This window comes from Elaeis guineensis, chromosome 16, assembly GCF_000442705.2.
Source record: "Elaeis guineensis isolate ETL-2024a chromosome 16, EG11, whole genome shotgun sequence".
In the NCBI taxonomy this organism is placed as follows: Eukaryota; Viridiplantae; Streptophyta; class Magnoliopsida; order Arecales; family Arecaceae; genus Elaeis; species Elaeis guineensis.
Genome location: NC_026008.2, coordinates 37918294 through 37934562, shown reverse-complemented (window position 1 = coordinate 37934562; position 16269 = coordinate 37918294).

Sequence of the window (16269 nt, the reverse complement as noted above, 5' to 3'; positions counted from 1 at the left end):
TTAATTCCGAATCGCGGCCCTTCCGCCACGTGTCAGGGGTTGTTGGGTCGGCGTCCTTCGCATTTAATGAAGGCGACGTGGCCCTTCCGGGATGGGTGCGCCGAACCGCCGAATCGAAAGGGGGCCCGGATGCCGCCACGTGTCGCTCATCCAAGAAGTCTTGGTCGGTGCGGCGTCATCTCGGCCGTCGAACAGCCCTATATATATGGGGCCACTTGTACTCGAAGCTCCATTTCTGACGGTTTTGCTGCGGAGACTCTGCCCAAGCGATCTCTCTGTCGTCGACGGCAGCTGCGCCCACCCCCACTCCCGCAAGGGATCGTTCGGAGCTCGTCCCCTCTTCTGTTTTGCTCTAGTTTTCTTTAAAACCCTTTCTTTTCCTTCTCCTTCTTCTTCGGTCTTGTCTTCCTCTTGGTTCTGGTGTTATGGCCAGAACCTCACCTCAAGAGGCTCGGTCGGAAAACCCGACCGATGACCTTCGGTCGACTCCGAAAGTTGAGGTTTCCTCGCTTTCGGGGCCGAATGTGGATCGGCTTCGAGATCAGTATCATATCCCGGAGCAGTTTCAACTTTCCGCCCCAGGGGCCGGCGGTCGGGTTAACAACCCGCCCGCGGGCCAGGTGGCACTGTACGTCGAGGACCTCCGGGCTGGTCTTCGGCTTCCGATTTCGGAGTTCGTCCGAAATCTGCTAGATTATTACGGACTCTATCCGGCACAACTGGCACCGAACTCGGTTCGGCTGATAATCAGCTTCGCCCTCTTGTGTCAGCTCCTATCGACCAACCCTCGGATTTCTCTCTTCCGGGCATTTTTTGTCCTCCTACCCCACCCTAAGGCCCGAGGGTGGTGGCTCTTCAACCCCCGAAAGGGTCTTTCCTTCATCACTAGCCTTTCATCATCCATTCACGGGTGGAAAAACCAATTTTTCTTTGTTTCCTCTTCTTCTCCCTGGGGCTTCCCTTCTCACTGGGGCGTGCCTCGAACCGAGACAAACGAGAACAGCCGAGTGGAGGCAGACAATCGGGAGGACTTCCACCGACTCAAGGACATGTCGGTCTCGAAGCAGAGGGAGCTTGTTACCGAACAAGCCCTCTATGACGCTGGCCTGAGCTTGGTCCCCCGTCTAGGTATCGTTCGATCCATCGGTTGTCTTTTTATTTCGCATTTGTTCTCGAGCATATACTGATCCTCTTATCGGAATCGTAGAGACACCACCGAGGATGAGGCCGACCGACGCTGAAATCAGGCAATACGCGGCGAGGAAGAGGCCGGCATCCAGGGCCGAACCCTCACGACCGTCGAAGAAACCCTCAACAACGGCGCCGACCGTCGCAGCATCGGCGACCGATCAGTCGGAGTCGGTGATTGCACTTTCGGCTCCGACGGTGCAACCGGAGGAGCGGCCGGCGGAGGAAGCGGCTGAAGGAACGTCGGTGGCTTCGCCGACGAGAGCGGCGTCGGACGCCGTTCTGGAACCCGAACGTTATCCGTCGGCTCCCGCAGCTGCAACGGGGGGTGCTCAGTCAAGCTCGAGCATCCCCTCCTTACCCGATCCACGGGCTGGGGCGGCCGATCGGGGGAAAGCCCCGATGGACCCCGCCGACGATACAAGGTCGGGGAGTCGCACCGTGCCACCTGGCGCCCAGGTCTCCGAAGGAGCGTCGGCCCTGGCCGACCACAACTTGGCCAGGAGGCTATGCCAGGGAATCCTTCTCCCAGCCGACGTGGAGGTCCTGAAGTCTCGGCAGGTGACCGAGATGCTATCTTCGTTCTACCCGACCATGGTCGGGGTAAGTTTCACTTCATCTTTTTCCTTCTTACTGTTTTCATCATTTCGCTTTCCTGACATAGCGTCCACGTTTGCAGCTGATTTATACCATGTCCGAACTTGAGGCCGGGTACCGAAGGTTCGAAAACATCCGAGCGGCCTGGAAGGACAGGGCGGCGGCCGCCGAAGCCGACAGGGCGATGCTGGTCGAACACCTAAAGCAGTCGACCGACCGGGAGGTGAGGCTGGAAGGCGAGGTCTCTCGTCTCGGGTCCGAACTCAAGTCGGCCCGAAAGGAAGCCAAGCGCAAGGGTCGGACTGCGCACCGTCTGCGGTGCAAACAGGACGGCGTCGCCGCCGAGCTCAAGGCCGAACGCGAGCAGCTCCGGATCAGCCTGGAGAATCTCGCCAAGGCTGAGGAGAACTTGTCGATTGCCCAGGCCGATGCCGACATAACGAAGACAGAGGCGGAGTCGGCGAAGGACTCTCTCGATCGGGTGGAAGCGGAAGCGAGGTCGGCGAAGGAGTTAGTGAGTCGGGCAGTGGACGACTTTCGTGGCTCCGACAGGTATCGAGAGGAGCTGCTGGAGTCCGGCTTTGCGTCGTACCAGGTGGGGTACGAAGACGGTCGGGATGCAGTCCAAGCACTGTACCCGGAGCTGGACCTCAGCGGTATCATTCCACCGGGGGCCGAGGACCAAGCCACGGAAGAGATGGCCGACCCGTCGTCGGGGGACGTCGCTGCGGTGGGAGAGGCCATCCCGGAACAGATTACCGAAGGAGGGACGGTCCTGACTCCCGACCAAGCTCCGGCCCATGATCCAACACCGACCGTCGACCCGGCACCGACCGTCGATCCAGCACCGACCGCCGACCCAACGTCGATCGTCGATCCAGCACCGACCGCCGACCCAACGCCGATCGTTGTAGATACACCGATCATCCCTGAGCTTTCATCAGTCGAAGAGGTCGACTCCGAAGGATGATCGCGGCCTTATCCACCTTTGTTGTTTTTTGTTTTTCTTTGCGCACTTGTAACCGGGCTTCGACCCGATTTTGTGGACTTAAAAGGACTTAAGAAATTTCTGATTTCCTTTTCGACTTCTTTCCTTTGCCCGTCAGGATGTACTTGTAGTCGTGGGGTCATAAGGTCGGAGAGACGCAGTCCCGACGTACCGCATTAGGACACCCTACGATATTTCGAGTTGTCAGTCGAGATAGTCGGTAGTGCATCGTAGGGTAAGCAAGACGAACTCCGACCATTAATCGCCCATCCTTAGACCTGGATCGAACGTCCGTCGTTAGGTCGTAAACCGAATGCCAGAGTCGAACGTACGTCGTCCTGGCATGAGTCGGGGGTCGACCGACTTCCAGGCACGAGTCCGCTGAGTCGGTCGTGCCGGCGGAGTCGAAGGTCATTCGTGGGGAAGAAAGTCGACCGACTTTCGGGTGCACCCCGATGACCCTAATGTCGTCCGATGCGATCGATCGGACTGCATCTGGTACATCATCGTACGTAGTCGACGTGTCTGATCGAAAAAGCGATGGCAAGTCGAGTCCCCATTACCCAGACTTAAGTCGGGCGCTTGTGTCGTACCGTGTGATAAACGGTGGTAAGCCGAATACCCTTCGACCGGCCTCGACCCGGTCGGTAAGTCGCGAACGCAGCGTTGGTTGCGTTGGCGCTTTTGCCTTTCCCGGTCGGAGCGGGGTCGGCGGGTCGGTCGATCATTCTGCCCGATCGTTCTAGCCGAAAGTTTTAGATGTAGAAGGAGTGTAACTCCCATTTTTGCAGGTGCGTCGGTCCTTTAAGCGTTCGACGCATCGTTGGCGGTCAGTCCGACGGTCCGCAGTAGAACGTTAAGTCCGTGTTGGGACGTCGGAGGCTCGCATCCCTTGGTGAACGCCGAACCACAGTCGAAGGGTCGAAATTCCAGACTCCGAAGTTTAAACTGAGTTCACATTCCAAATGGGGGAGGTACAGAGTTCACTGATAGTACAACCTCAGATTGTCGGCGTTTCAGGTCCGGAGAATGGGTTTTCCTTCCAGAATTTTTAGTCGGTAAGCTCTCGGTCCGTAGGTGTCGGCTACCTTGTAGGATCCCTCCCAATTCGGGGATAATTTTCTCTGATCCAAGGGTTTTGAGACCTCCGCCTTTCTCAAGATCAGATCTCCAGGTCGGAAGAGCTTCGGCTTTACCCTGGCATTGTAATATCGGGCCACCTTTTGTCGATAAGAAGCCATACGAAGTTGTGTCTCGCATCGGAGCTCGGGTAAGAGGTCCAAGTCGGCCCTCCGACACTCGAAGTTATCCGGCTCACGATATTGCTCGACCCTAGTTGATGGCAACCCGATCTCCAGCGGGATCATGGCTTCCGTTCCATAGGCCAAACTGAAAGGTAATTCTCCGATCGGGATACGGGGTGTCGTCCGGTACGCCCATAGGATGGAGTTCAGCTCTTCGACCCAGAGGCCCTTGACTTCATTCAGTCGGGTTTTGAGCCCATGCAGTATGGTCCGGTTGGTCACCTCGACCTCACCGTTGGACCGTGGATGCCCGACCGAGGTTAGTCGGTGCGTGATTTGAAATCTGACGCAGAAGTCTCTGAAGTCCTGGTTGTCGAACTGTCGCCCATTGTCGGTAATGATGGTGTTTGGCAGTCCGAACCAAAAGATGATGGACTTCTGTACGAAGTCTTTCATCTTTCGCTCAGTGATTTGTGCTAAGGGTTCGGCTTCCACCCATTTAGTAAAGTAGTCGATCACGACGACGATGAATTTTCGTTGTCCGGATGCCGGAGGAAAAGGTCCGAGTATGTCGATTCTCCACTGGGCGAAGGGCCACGGGGCGATAACCGGAGCAAGCTGGCTGGCGGGTCGGTGTTGTACGTTGGCATACCTTTGGCACAGTTTGCACCTCCGAACCATCTCGGCGGCATCCTTCTTCATAGTGGGCCAGTAGTAACCCTGTCGCAGGACTTTGTAAGCTAAGGACTTGCCCCCCAAGTGATCGTCGCAGATTCCTTCATGTACTTCCCTGAGGGCATAGTCCACATCGGTGGGCCCCAAGCACTTCAGCAGAGGAAGGGAGAACGACCTTTTGTATAGTCGGCCGTCGATCATCACATATTGAGAAGCCGCCCACCGGAGTCGCTTGGCTTTCGCAGGGTCTTCGGGGGTAGATCCGTCGGTCAGGTACTGAGCGATTGGGTCCATCCAGCTCGGCTCCACCGCCAATTGCAGCACCTCTTCGATCCGGTCGACGCTCGATCGTTCAAGACTTTCCATGAACGTCCGGCCCAAGGCGCCGTAGTCGGATGTCGCGAGCCTGGAGAGCGCATCGGTCCGAGAATTTTCTGCCTTGGGGATGTGAAAGATTTCGAAGTACTTGAAGGGTGCCACGAGATCTTTTACTTTTTGATGGTACTTGGTCATGGTCGGATCCCGCGCCTCAAACTCGCCTTGGATTTGCCCAACGATCAATTGAGAGTCGGAGAAAACTTTGAATCGGTCAACCCTGAGCTCCAATGCCAACTTCAAGCCGGCGACGAGCGCTTCATATTCGGCCTGATTGTTGGAGGCCTTGAAGTCAAATCGGAGGGCGTGTTCAGTAACCACTCCCTTCGAGTTGGTGAGCAGGAAACCGGCCCCACTCCCTCGAGCGTTGGAGGCTCCGTCGATGTGCAACACTCAGGCCGAATCGGGGTCGCAGTCGGAGGTCCCGACCTCCGCGGGGCTTCCCACCCCCGACTGCAGGTCGGTCGTCGGGCATTCGGCGATGAAGTCGGCCAGAACCTGAGCTTTGAGAGCAGGTCGCGGTCGGTATTGGATGTCGAATTCGCTCAGTCTCACAGCCCATTTCGCTAGTCATCCCGACGTATCAGGATGGTGCAGGATCGCTTTCAGGGGTTGGTCGGTGAGGACCACGACAGCGTGTGCCTGAAAGTACGGACGAAGCCGCTGTGACGAAATGACATGAGCGAAAATCACTTTCTCAGCCTTCGAGTACCGAGTCTCAGCTTCGTGGAGCACCTTGCTAACATAATATATCGGTTGGTGAACCCGGTTCTCGTTCTCTCGGACGAGCACCGAACTAACCACCTCCGGAGAAGTAGCCAGATAAAGGTACAGGACCTCCCCGACCTCCGATCTTACGAGGAGTGGCGGAGAGGCCAGGTACTTCTTCAGTTCCTCGAAGGCTTGTCGGCACTCGTGCGGCCAAGAGAAATGCTTGACCTATCGCAAAGTTTTGAAGAACGGGAGGCATCTCTCAGCCGACCGAGAAATGAATCGGCTGAGTGCGATGATCCTTCCGTTGAGTTACTGCACCTCCTTCTTGGTGTCCGGATGTCGCATATCGACGATGGCCTTGATCTTCTCGGGGTTAGCCTTGATTCCCTGTTGCGAGATGAGAAATCCCAGGAACTTTCCCGAGGTCACTCCGAAGGCGCACTTGGTCGGGTTCAGCTTCATCCGGTGTCGTCGTAGAGTGCAGAAGGTTTCTTCGAGATCCCGAACATGATCCGAAATTCGCACACTCTTTACCAACATGTCGTCGACATACACTTCCATGTTGCGTCCGATCTGATCTTTAAAGACCTTGTTTACAAGTCGTTGGTAGGTGGCGCCAGCATTCTTCAGTCCGAACGGCATTACTCTATAGCAGTAGAGGCCCTTGACGGTCATGAAGGCGGTGTGTTCCTCGTCCTCGGGCGCCATCCAGATCTGGTTGTACCCTGCGAAGGCATCCATGAAGCTGAGCAGTCGATAGCCGGACGTCGCATCCACTAGCTGGTCGATCTTCGGGAGTGGGAAGCTGTCCTTTGGACATGCTCGATTCAAGTCGGTGTAGTCGATGCAGATCCTCCACTTTCTGTTGGCTTTTTTCACCATTACGACGTTGGCGAGTCAATCAGGATAGGTGGTCTCCCTGATGAAGCCTGCCTCGAGTAGCTTATCCACCTCCTCATCGATGACCTTCTGTCTTTCTGGAGCGAAAGATCTTTTCTTCTGCCTTACCGGCCTCATTGCCGGGTTGATGTTGAGTCGGTGGGTCATCGTCTCTGGGAGAATTCCTGGCATATCCGCCGCCGACCAAGCGAATACGTCGGTATTTACCTTCAGTAGCTCTGCCAAATGTCGTCGCTCGGGGTCGGGTAATTGAGACCCGACCCACACCTTTTGGTCGGGGTTTCCCGCTATCGCAATGGAAACGAGCTGTTCGGCCGGCTCGCCCCGCTCTTCTTCCTTCCGTTGGTCTAGCTTATCGACCGTCAGGGGGCCCTTCGATTCGTTGCTTTGAGCGGAGATCTGAAAGCATCGACGGGCGAGGTGTTGATCCCCGCGCATCTCCCCGACGCCGTTTATGGTCAGAAATCGAACCAAGAGGTAATACGTCGAAACTATCGCCTTGAGGATATTTAGTCCGGGCCTTCCAAGTATGGCGTTGTAGGCCGAGGGCACTTGGAAGACCGTGAAAGTCAGGAGGACCGTGCTTTGTTGTGGTTTGGCTCCAGCTGTCACGGGCAGGGTGACCTCTCCTTCCACCGCGACAACGTCTCCAGCAAAGCCTACCAGGGGTGTAGAGACTCTCTTGAGTCGGTCGGTCGATAGTCGCATCCGGGAGAAGGTCGAGTAAAACAAAACGTTCGTTGAACTTCCATTATCTACAAAGATTCTTTTTACATCGCAATTCGCTATTGTTGCCGAGACAACAACAGCATCATCATGGGGGGTTTGGATGCCCCGAACATCTTCTTTTGTGAAAGTAATTACATCGTCCGGACGTGGCTTCTTCGTCGGCTCCCCTCCAGCAGACGTCCCCGGGCCCAGCCGTTTGGAAATCACGTTGATGACCCCGACCGTAGGTCGATTATCAGTCGCTTCTTGGGTCGGTTGGGGTCGTCAGTCGGCAATGGGTTGGGTTGGCGGGTTCCTCCAAAATTTTTTGAGGTATCCCCGACGGATGAGAGCTTCGATCTCATCCTTAAGTTGGATGCATTGTTCGGTATTGTGGCCGTGGCCCCGGTGGAATCGGCAGTATTTCCGTCGGTCGAGGCCCTTTGCCTTCAAAGGCGAAGGCCGTCGTAGGTACTCTTTCCCTTCGATCTCCATCAAAATTTGCGCACAAGGAGCAGAGAGGGGAGTGTAGGAATCGTACCTGGGGCGTGCCGGCCTCGGGCTCCGACGTCGGGGCGACCTCTGGTCCCATCATGGGGGTGAGACCCGACTGTCGGTCGTGGGCCTGCTAGGCACAGCAGGGTCCCGACCCTTCCTCCGCTTCTCCTTCGGGCCTTTGGGCTCGGCCAGACGCCGGTTGGAAGCTCCCTCGTCCGCACGCATGTACTTGTATGCGCGCTCCAACAGCTCAGCGTATGTCCGGGGGAGGATTTTGTTCAGGGAGTAGGTGAACCGGGATGCCCTCAGCCCGCGCTTCATGGCCGAGACGGCCATGTCCTCATTGAGGTCCCGAACCTCGAGCATGGCTGCGTTGAATCGTGCCACGAAGTGTCGGAGCATCTCATTTTTCCCTTGTTTAAGAGAGAAAAGGCTATCCGACGTTCGGGGCGGCTTTCGGCTGGTGCTGAAGTGGGTCGCGAAGGAGTGCTCAAGTTGCCCGAAGGAGTGGATACTTCCTGATCGAAGATCGGAGTATCAGGCCCTGGCAGCTTTGCATAGCGTAGCGGAGAAGCCGATGCAAAGGAGAGCGTCGGTTGCCCCCTGGATCGTCATGAGAGCTCTGTAGCTCTCCAAGTGGTCGATCGGGTCGATGGAGCCGTCGTAGGGCTCCACGTGTGGCATTTTGAACCGACTGGGGATCGGCTCATCAAGAATGAGTCGGGAGAGAGGTTGGGCGGTCTGGAAGTCAACGTCGTTCGAGGACTTCTGTCCGTCCACCTGTAATTGGGCAAGCCGATGGTTGATCTCGTCGAACCTGCGTTCGTAGTCGTCGATCCGTCAGTGCTGGAAGACCCCAGGAGTGGAGTCTCCAGAGGAGTCCGAGAGAGAAGCGGACGGCGTTCGCGGTCGCTTCTCCTTCCTTGCTCGTTCCAGCTGGGAAGGGGAGGGCCGTCGAGACCGACGGGCGTCACGCCATGGGCGCTCCTCCTCCTTCCGGTGGGAGCGGGGTGACAGGGGCTCCGGAGAAGGCGACGGCGATCGGTGCGGGCGTCGGTGGCTGCTCCTGGAGGGTATCGGACGTACCGTCGGTTGCTTGTCCGAGGAAGGCGGCAGCCGGATCGGTTGTTGCTGAAGGCTTTTGACCGCATCCGTCAGCACGGTCATCTGCCGAACTATTACCGCGATTTGTGCCTCCGCGGTCACTGCGGGACGCGGAGAGCTGGGCTCCACCATGGAGGGTGGAGGGGAGGCCTCTTCCCGACGGGGAGAGCGCCTCGCCGATCCAGTGACCCTCGACCGTTGAGCTCTTGTTTTTGTCATTTCAAATTTCGCGGGGATAGTGTACCGTTACGAGGACTCGTAGCGTCCTGTACGCTGGACTCGCCGTCCTAAGCAGGAGTCCCCCTACCTGGCGCGCCAATCTGTTGCGGCCAATCCCCTCGTCGCCTGGTCGTTGGGAACAAGTGCCTGCAAAAGAAAGTCCACGCTGACCGGAAGCAGCTCCGGCGGGGACCCTCCGACGGTCAAGTCAGAGAGGAGACGTGGACTTGACCGTCGGAGGGTCCCCGCCGGAGCTGCTTCCGGTCAGCGTGGACTTTCTTTTGCAGGCACTTGTTCCCAACGACCAGGCGACGAGGGGATTGGCCGCAACAATGAGAATTATCCAGCGTGTCATAAATTCCATTCTTTCTTGTCAATAGAAAAAAATAAATATAGTTAAGGTAAAGGTGAAATAGAATTAAAAAATAAAAATCTTGATGGGAGAGGAGAAAATGGAAGATTCCTATCCTATTTCTTAATGATCATTACGTTATATCCACAATTCTTATGGCTCTACGGTTTTATATAAGCAAGGGGATTTTCAACATTTGCTTCCTCATTGTTTCCAAGTGGTTCCTCTGCTAAGCAATAGTGGCAAAAAACTGAGCTTAGTGTTGGCTGCTTGGTTGAGTTGCTTGAAAGCATTTATAACTTTGAGTCTCATTCTTTTCTTTCTTTGATGTTTATAGATGGAGTTTTTTAGAGGGTTTATTTTTGGTTGTTTATAATATTCAAATGCTCTATCCTAAGCCAATTTTGAAAGCTACACATAAGCTACAAGAACGGAACAATTTATAATAGTGAAAGCACGCTACCCAGGCATCGTATCTGAAGTGAAAAAATTCTCTTTTTCTTAATATGACTTCTACTAAAAGCGATAGTGAAAGAGTAGTAAGAGATTTTTTGCATCGATCTTGTGGTCATTATCTTGCCATATGGATTTGTTTGTAAATACGAGTTATTATCCCTTATTCATAAGTATGGGATCATTATGAGTAGCAAAGAAAAGTTTCCTAAAGGGAGCCGAGAAAACTGCCCGTCTTCCTGGAAAACTATTTATGTAGTGAGCAATCCAGTGGTGAATGCGTGCCAAGAAAGGTAAATCTTTCGCACGACAGGAATGCCGATCTCGGGCATCCATTTTTTTATGGAAAAAATCCACGTCCCTTTACCTTCTTCCATATGCTGTTAAAACCTCTCGCATTGCACCTTTTCCTAATCCATTAATGTAATACCCGGCCCATTTGAACTCTGGATCAAGCTCAAAACACAAAGTGTAAAAAAAAAAAAAAAAAAAAAAAAAAAAGAAAGAAAGAAAGAAAAAAGAAGAAGAAGAACGAAGAATTCTCCTTCTATCCGATCGGCTCCTAATCAGAGTCAGAAAACGCCACAGAGAGGAGTCAAACTCCTCCCCTATTTAAAGGGAAGATCTCTTCTCCCTTCTTCCCATCCAACAATCGAGGGCAAAACGGTGAGGATCGCCGAAAATTTGCTCACAAAAGCCTTCACCGTGTTTGCCTCAAGTTCTTGCCGGAAACGTCATTGGAGTTCGAGATAAGCCCCAGCTCCTCTTCCTCCCTTCTCCCCCTTCCTTTTCTTGTCTGTGTGCACGATCGCCGGCAATCGGATTCACCGGATTTTGTTAGGAAAAATGTCCCCTATTTCTACCACCTTTTTTTTTTAATTTTTCGATGTCGGTAGTCATCGCCGATCACCAGTTTGATTTCTCTAGGCTGCGGTGTCGTAGCCCTCCTACCACTGGCCACCGCCGCACCTATCGCGGCCTCTGATCAGTCGAACAAGGGAGGGACCACACAGTCCCCTGTTTTTGCCCAAAAGAATCATGAAAAGAAAAGAAAAAAAAAGAGAGAATTTTCTCTCTCCTCTCATCCTCCCTCTTTTTCTCTCTCTTCTCTCTCCCTTCAGTCTGAACCCTTACTTTCTCTTTCTAAAATTGAACTTTCTCTCTCTATTTTTTTTCTCTAAAATTTTCTCTCTCTATATGTTTCTCTCTCTTGATGGATTTTTCTCTTTCAATATTATCTTTCTAAGATTAGTATAGTGAAAAACTTCCTTTTGATGATTTTGATCGAGTTTACTGAAGAGTCCGATCCTAAGTGAGATTTTAATTTGAGATTTATTTAGATCTAATTTTAAATTAAAATTAATATAAAAATATAATTTTGAATAATAGGCATCGAAAAATCTCTTAAAGATTAATCGATCTATTCGTTCAGTGACCTGTGAAAGGTAAGTAATGAATCATATTCTCGAGATATTTCATATTTATTTTAAAAATAAATAATTATTTTTTTAAAATTATACGTGATTTATGAAATTGTGTTTTAAAAGATAAGTGATTTTGAAATAATATGGATTATTGATTATACATATGTTCAGTAAAAATTATGATGTGTTATGATACAAAAATATTTTGATATAGATCGAATTTATGCTCTCAGTCTAACTATGTTTCAGTGGGCCTCATCAATGAGGATTATACGTTGGTACTCAGTGGATCCTGCCAGTGGGGGTTGTGTGCTGGTATTTAGTGAACTCTGCCAGTGGAGTTGTGCATTGGTGTTCATTGGATCCTGCCCGTGGGGGTTGTGCGCTGGTATTCAGTGGACCTCGTCAATGAGGGTTAAACGTTGGTCATAGTCGAAGCTGTTAAGTTATGAGTATTTTGATTCGAATCGGATTTATGATTATATTATATATGAATATTTGAAAAAAAATTAGATTTGTATTGAATTAAAATGAAATATATTTTTATATTTATTCACAGCATTTGTTCTAGAAAATTATATAATTATCTGAAATGTCTAGTTGAGATATTTGTTACTTACTGGGCTATTTAGCTTATTATCTTTTTTTTTATTTTTCAGATTCAGATAATTAATTACGAGTGTGGGTAGTAATCTTAGGACAGAGTTTTTAAAGGTGAGATTTAGCATTGTCAACTTCATCGAACTTAAATCGATTGTTTTATTTTTAATAAAATTTTATTGGATGTAAGATATTTGATTTAGTTATTTGAATTAAAGTTGAATAATAATTAATTGAATTTTATTCCGCTATAATGTATTGATATCGTGATGTGATGCCTTGTATACTTGTGGAGAGAGTTTTTTATAAGTATGCGGCGGTTGCCGCGACCTTCAACTCGCGATCTCGGATCGGGGGCGTGATAATTAAAGTGGTATTAGAGAATAAGTGGATAAATTATGATACAGAATTAGACATAGTATGAGTGTAGGTGGGTAGACACTAGGGATATTGGGACAATGACTTATACTGATCATGATATAATTTAGAAACTTAAATTGACACAAGTGTACTAGTGGACTGAATCAGAGTGCGCAATGAAAGCATAGTGGTCTGAATTGTTCTCAAACTGATCGGAATAATAATTTGATTTGATAGATATTATGATGAAAATTTTGATTTTAAAATTAGAGGATGACATGATTTAACGTAAAAGTAATTCTAAATTTTTGTGGATAAGCCAGAAAAAAAAATTTCAAGGACAAATTTTTTTTTAAAGGAGAAGAATGTAATACCCGGCTCATTTGGGCTCCGGACCAAGCCCAAAATACAAAGTGCAAAAAAAAAAAGAAAGAAGAATGAAGAAGACTCTTGTAGGGAGTTTTCTCTTTCCGTCCGACTGGCTCCTAATCGGAGTCAGAAAATACCACGGGGAGGAGCCAAACTCCTCCCCTCCGGCCCTATTTAAAGGGGAGATCTCTTCTCCCTTCCTCCCATCCAGCAATCGAGAGCAAAACGGCGAGGATCGTCGGAAATTTGCTCACGAAAGTCTTCATCATGTTTGCCTCAAGTTCTCGCTGGAGACATCATCGAAGCTTAAGGTAAGCCCCGGCTCCTCTTTCTCTCTTCTCCCCCTTCCTTTCCTTGTCTGTGTGCACGATCGCCGATGATCGGATTCATCAGATTTTGTTGGAGAAAATGTCCTCCATTTTTGCCACCTTTTTTCTTGATTTTTCGATGTCGGTAGTCACCGCCGACTGTCGATTTGATTTCTCTGGACTGCGGTGTCATAATCCTCCTGTCGTTGGCCATCGTCGCACCGACCACGACCTCTGATCCATCAAACAAGGGAAGGACCACACGGTCCCTATTTTTGCCCAAAAGAACCACAAAAAGAAAAGAAAAAAAAAGAAAGAGGATTTTCTCTCTCCTCTCATTTTTTTTCTCTCTCTTCTCTCTCTCCCTTCAATCTGAACCTTTACTTTCTCTCTCTAAAATTGGACTATCTCTCTCTACTTTCTTTTTTTAATTTTTTTTTCTCTAGACTATTTCTCTCTCTTGATGGATTTTTCTCTTTTAATGTTATCTTTCTAAGATTAGCATAGTAAAAGACTTCTTTTTGATAATTTTGATCGAGTTTAGTGAAGAGTCCGATCCTAAGTGAAATTTTGATTTGAAATTTGTTTAGATCTAATTTTGAATTAAAATTAATATAAAAATATAATTTTGAACAATAGGCACTAAAGAATCTCCTAAAGGTTAATCAATCTGTTCGTTCAGTAGTCTGTGAAAGGTAAGTAATGAATCATCTTCTCGAGATATTTCATATTTATTTTGAAAATAAATAATTATTTTTTTTAAAATTATATATAATTTTTTAAAATTATGGTTTGAAAGAAAAGTGATTCTGAAATACTATAGATTATTGATTATGCATATATTCAGTAAAAATTATGATATATTATGATACAAAAGTATTTTGATACATATCGAATTTATGCTCTCAACCTAACTATATTTCAGTGGACTCCGTCAATGGAGGTTATATGTTGGTACTTAGTGGACTCCACCAGTGGGGGTTGTGCGCTGGTATTTAGTGGACCCTACCAGTGGAGGTTGTGTGCTGGTGTTCAGTAGACCCTGCCAGTAGGGGTTGTGCGTCGGTATTCAGTGGACCTCATTAATGGGGGTTAAATGTTGGTCATAGTCGAGACGGTTGAGTTATGAGTATTTTGATTCGAATTAGATTTATGATTATATTATATGTGAATATTTGAAAAAGATTGAATTTGTATTGAATTAGCATGAAATATATTTTTATATTTATTCACAGTATTTATTCTAAAAAATTATATAATTATCTGAAATGTCTAGTTGAGATATTTGTTACTTACTGGCTTGTTTAGCTCATTATCTTTCTTTCTATTTTTTAGATTCAGATAATTAATTGCGAGCGTGGATAATAATATTGGGACAGAGCTTTTAGAGGCGAGATTTAGTATTGTCAACTTCATCGAACTTAAATTTATTATTTTATTTTTAGTAAAATTTTATTGGATGTAAGACATTTGATTTAATTATTTGAATTAAAGTTAAATAATAATTAATTAAATTTTATTTCACTGTAATGCATTGTATCGTGATGTGATAGTTTACATGCTTGTGGAGAGAGTTCTTCATAAGTATACGGTGGTTGTTGCGACTTTCGACTCGTGATCTTGGTCGAAGGCATGATAATAAATCTCTTCGTCGAGTAGTTCTTCATCGAGAGTGGGGTTCTTTCGAAGGATCGCCGGTTTTCTTGTCCTTGTAAGGGATGAAGCAAACGAGGTCGGTGGCGGTGGCCGTGTAGGTGGCGAGGAGGAGGATGAGGATAAGTAGATGGAGAAGAGTTTGCTACGTGGCCCAGCCAAAAGGTTTAGTCTCCATGTCCCCATCACCATCCAGAGGCCTAGCGTAGGGCCCGTCTTCATTCCTTGCGGTTCCGACGAAAGAGCCTAGGTATTAACAATCAACAATATAGTCCTAATTATATGATTGGCTACATATATCGCCATCTAGTTTGCGATACTATTAGTTTATCTATAGATATATGTCACCTCATAAGAAAATTAAAGTTGCCTCCATTCTTTACCAAAGCTATCTCATGGGATGGGGATTGGTGTTTGAAATTGATGAGCAAAACAATTGTTGAGGAGTCCCTCTCAAGTATGATGTGTCAAACCTTCCCATGCAACATATAATTCTACCATTAATTAAATTTATAGTATCAAATAGTATGATACCAGCAGTTGCAATTAGTGCACCACTAGCACTTCTACTGATGAATCTTGCCCCATCAAGATCATTTTTATGTTGAAAATTACCATCAAAATTGATCTTAAGAAAATCAAAAGTGGTGGCTCTCAAAAAAAATATATTATATATGGGAGTACAGAGCATACAAAATAGGAGCCATAGTTTTTTCTTGTTGTCAAAGATTCCTTCAGGATAATCGCATGGATATACTCCTGAGCTTGGAGGGAGGTTCTCATAAACATCGTTCTAAGACTCTAAAAATTATTATTGAAAGATGTGTTCAATCACAACCAACCAAATTTGATTAGTAATATAATATTTCTATATAGCATTAATATTTTGATTGCCTTTAGAGGATCTCTTTTCATTAACCTGGAGGAAAGTATCAATAGACAAGTTGGGATGGTAACTGTGTCTAGGAGAGTAGTTTGTCTCCAGATCTGGGTCAAAGTTGAGGAGAGAAGGAGACCAAACTTAAAACAAATTGAAGGATCGAATTAGCCAACTAGGGAGGAATCAGTGAAAATGATCTATTCTGTTCTCTCTCTCTCTCTCTACTATAGCTTTCTTAGGTCCTTCCCCCTCTTTTAACTTTCCTTTTCCTTCTTCCAAATAAGAACAAGAGGAGACGTCTTTGCTGCGTGCTTTATTATTGGCATCTTTATTGACATATCGACAATACATGCTGTTAGGATATACCGACTGACCGGCCGACCGATCGATCGACCGATCGACCGACCGGCCGACCTTCCGATCGACCGACTGACTGAAACCGGCCGACCAACCGAAGGTACATCGGTCGGACAGACCCTTTCTGCCCTCCCGACCGACTGTACCAGGAGGTCCGATGCCCGACTCCCACGACACGCCCGACTGACCGTCAGAGGGTCCGAATCTCTACCCGACGCCCCTCAGCTGGCCACCGACCCAAGGTCGATCGACTCCTCCGATCGTCGTACTACTGTCAGAGACTGTCGGTCCTGACAACAGCAT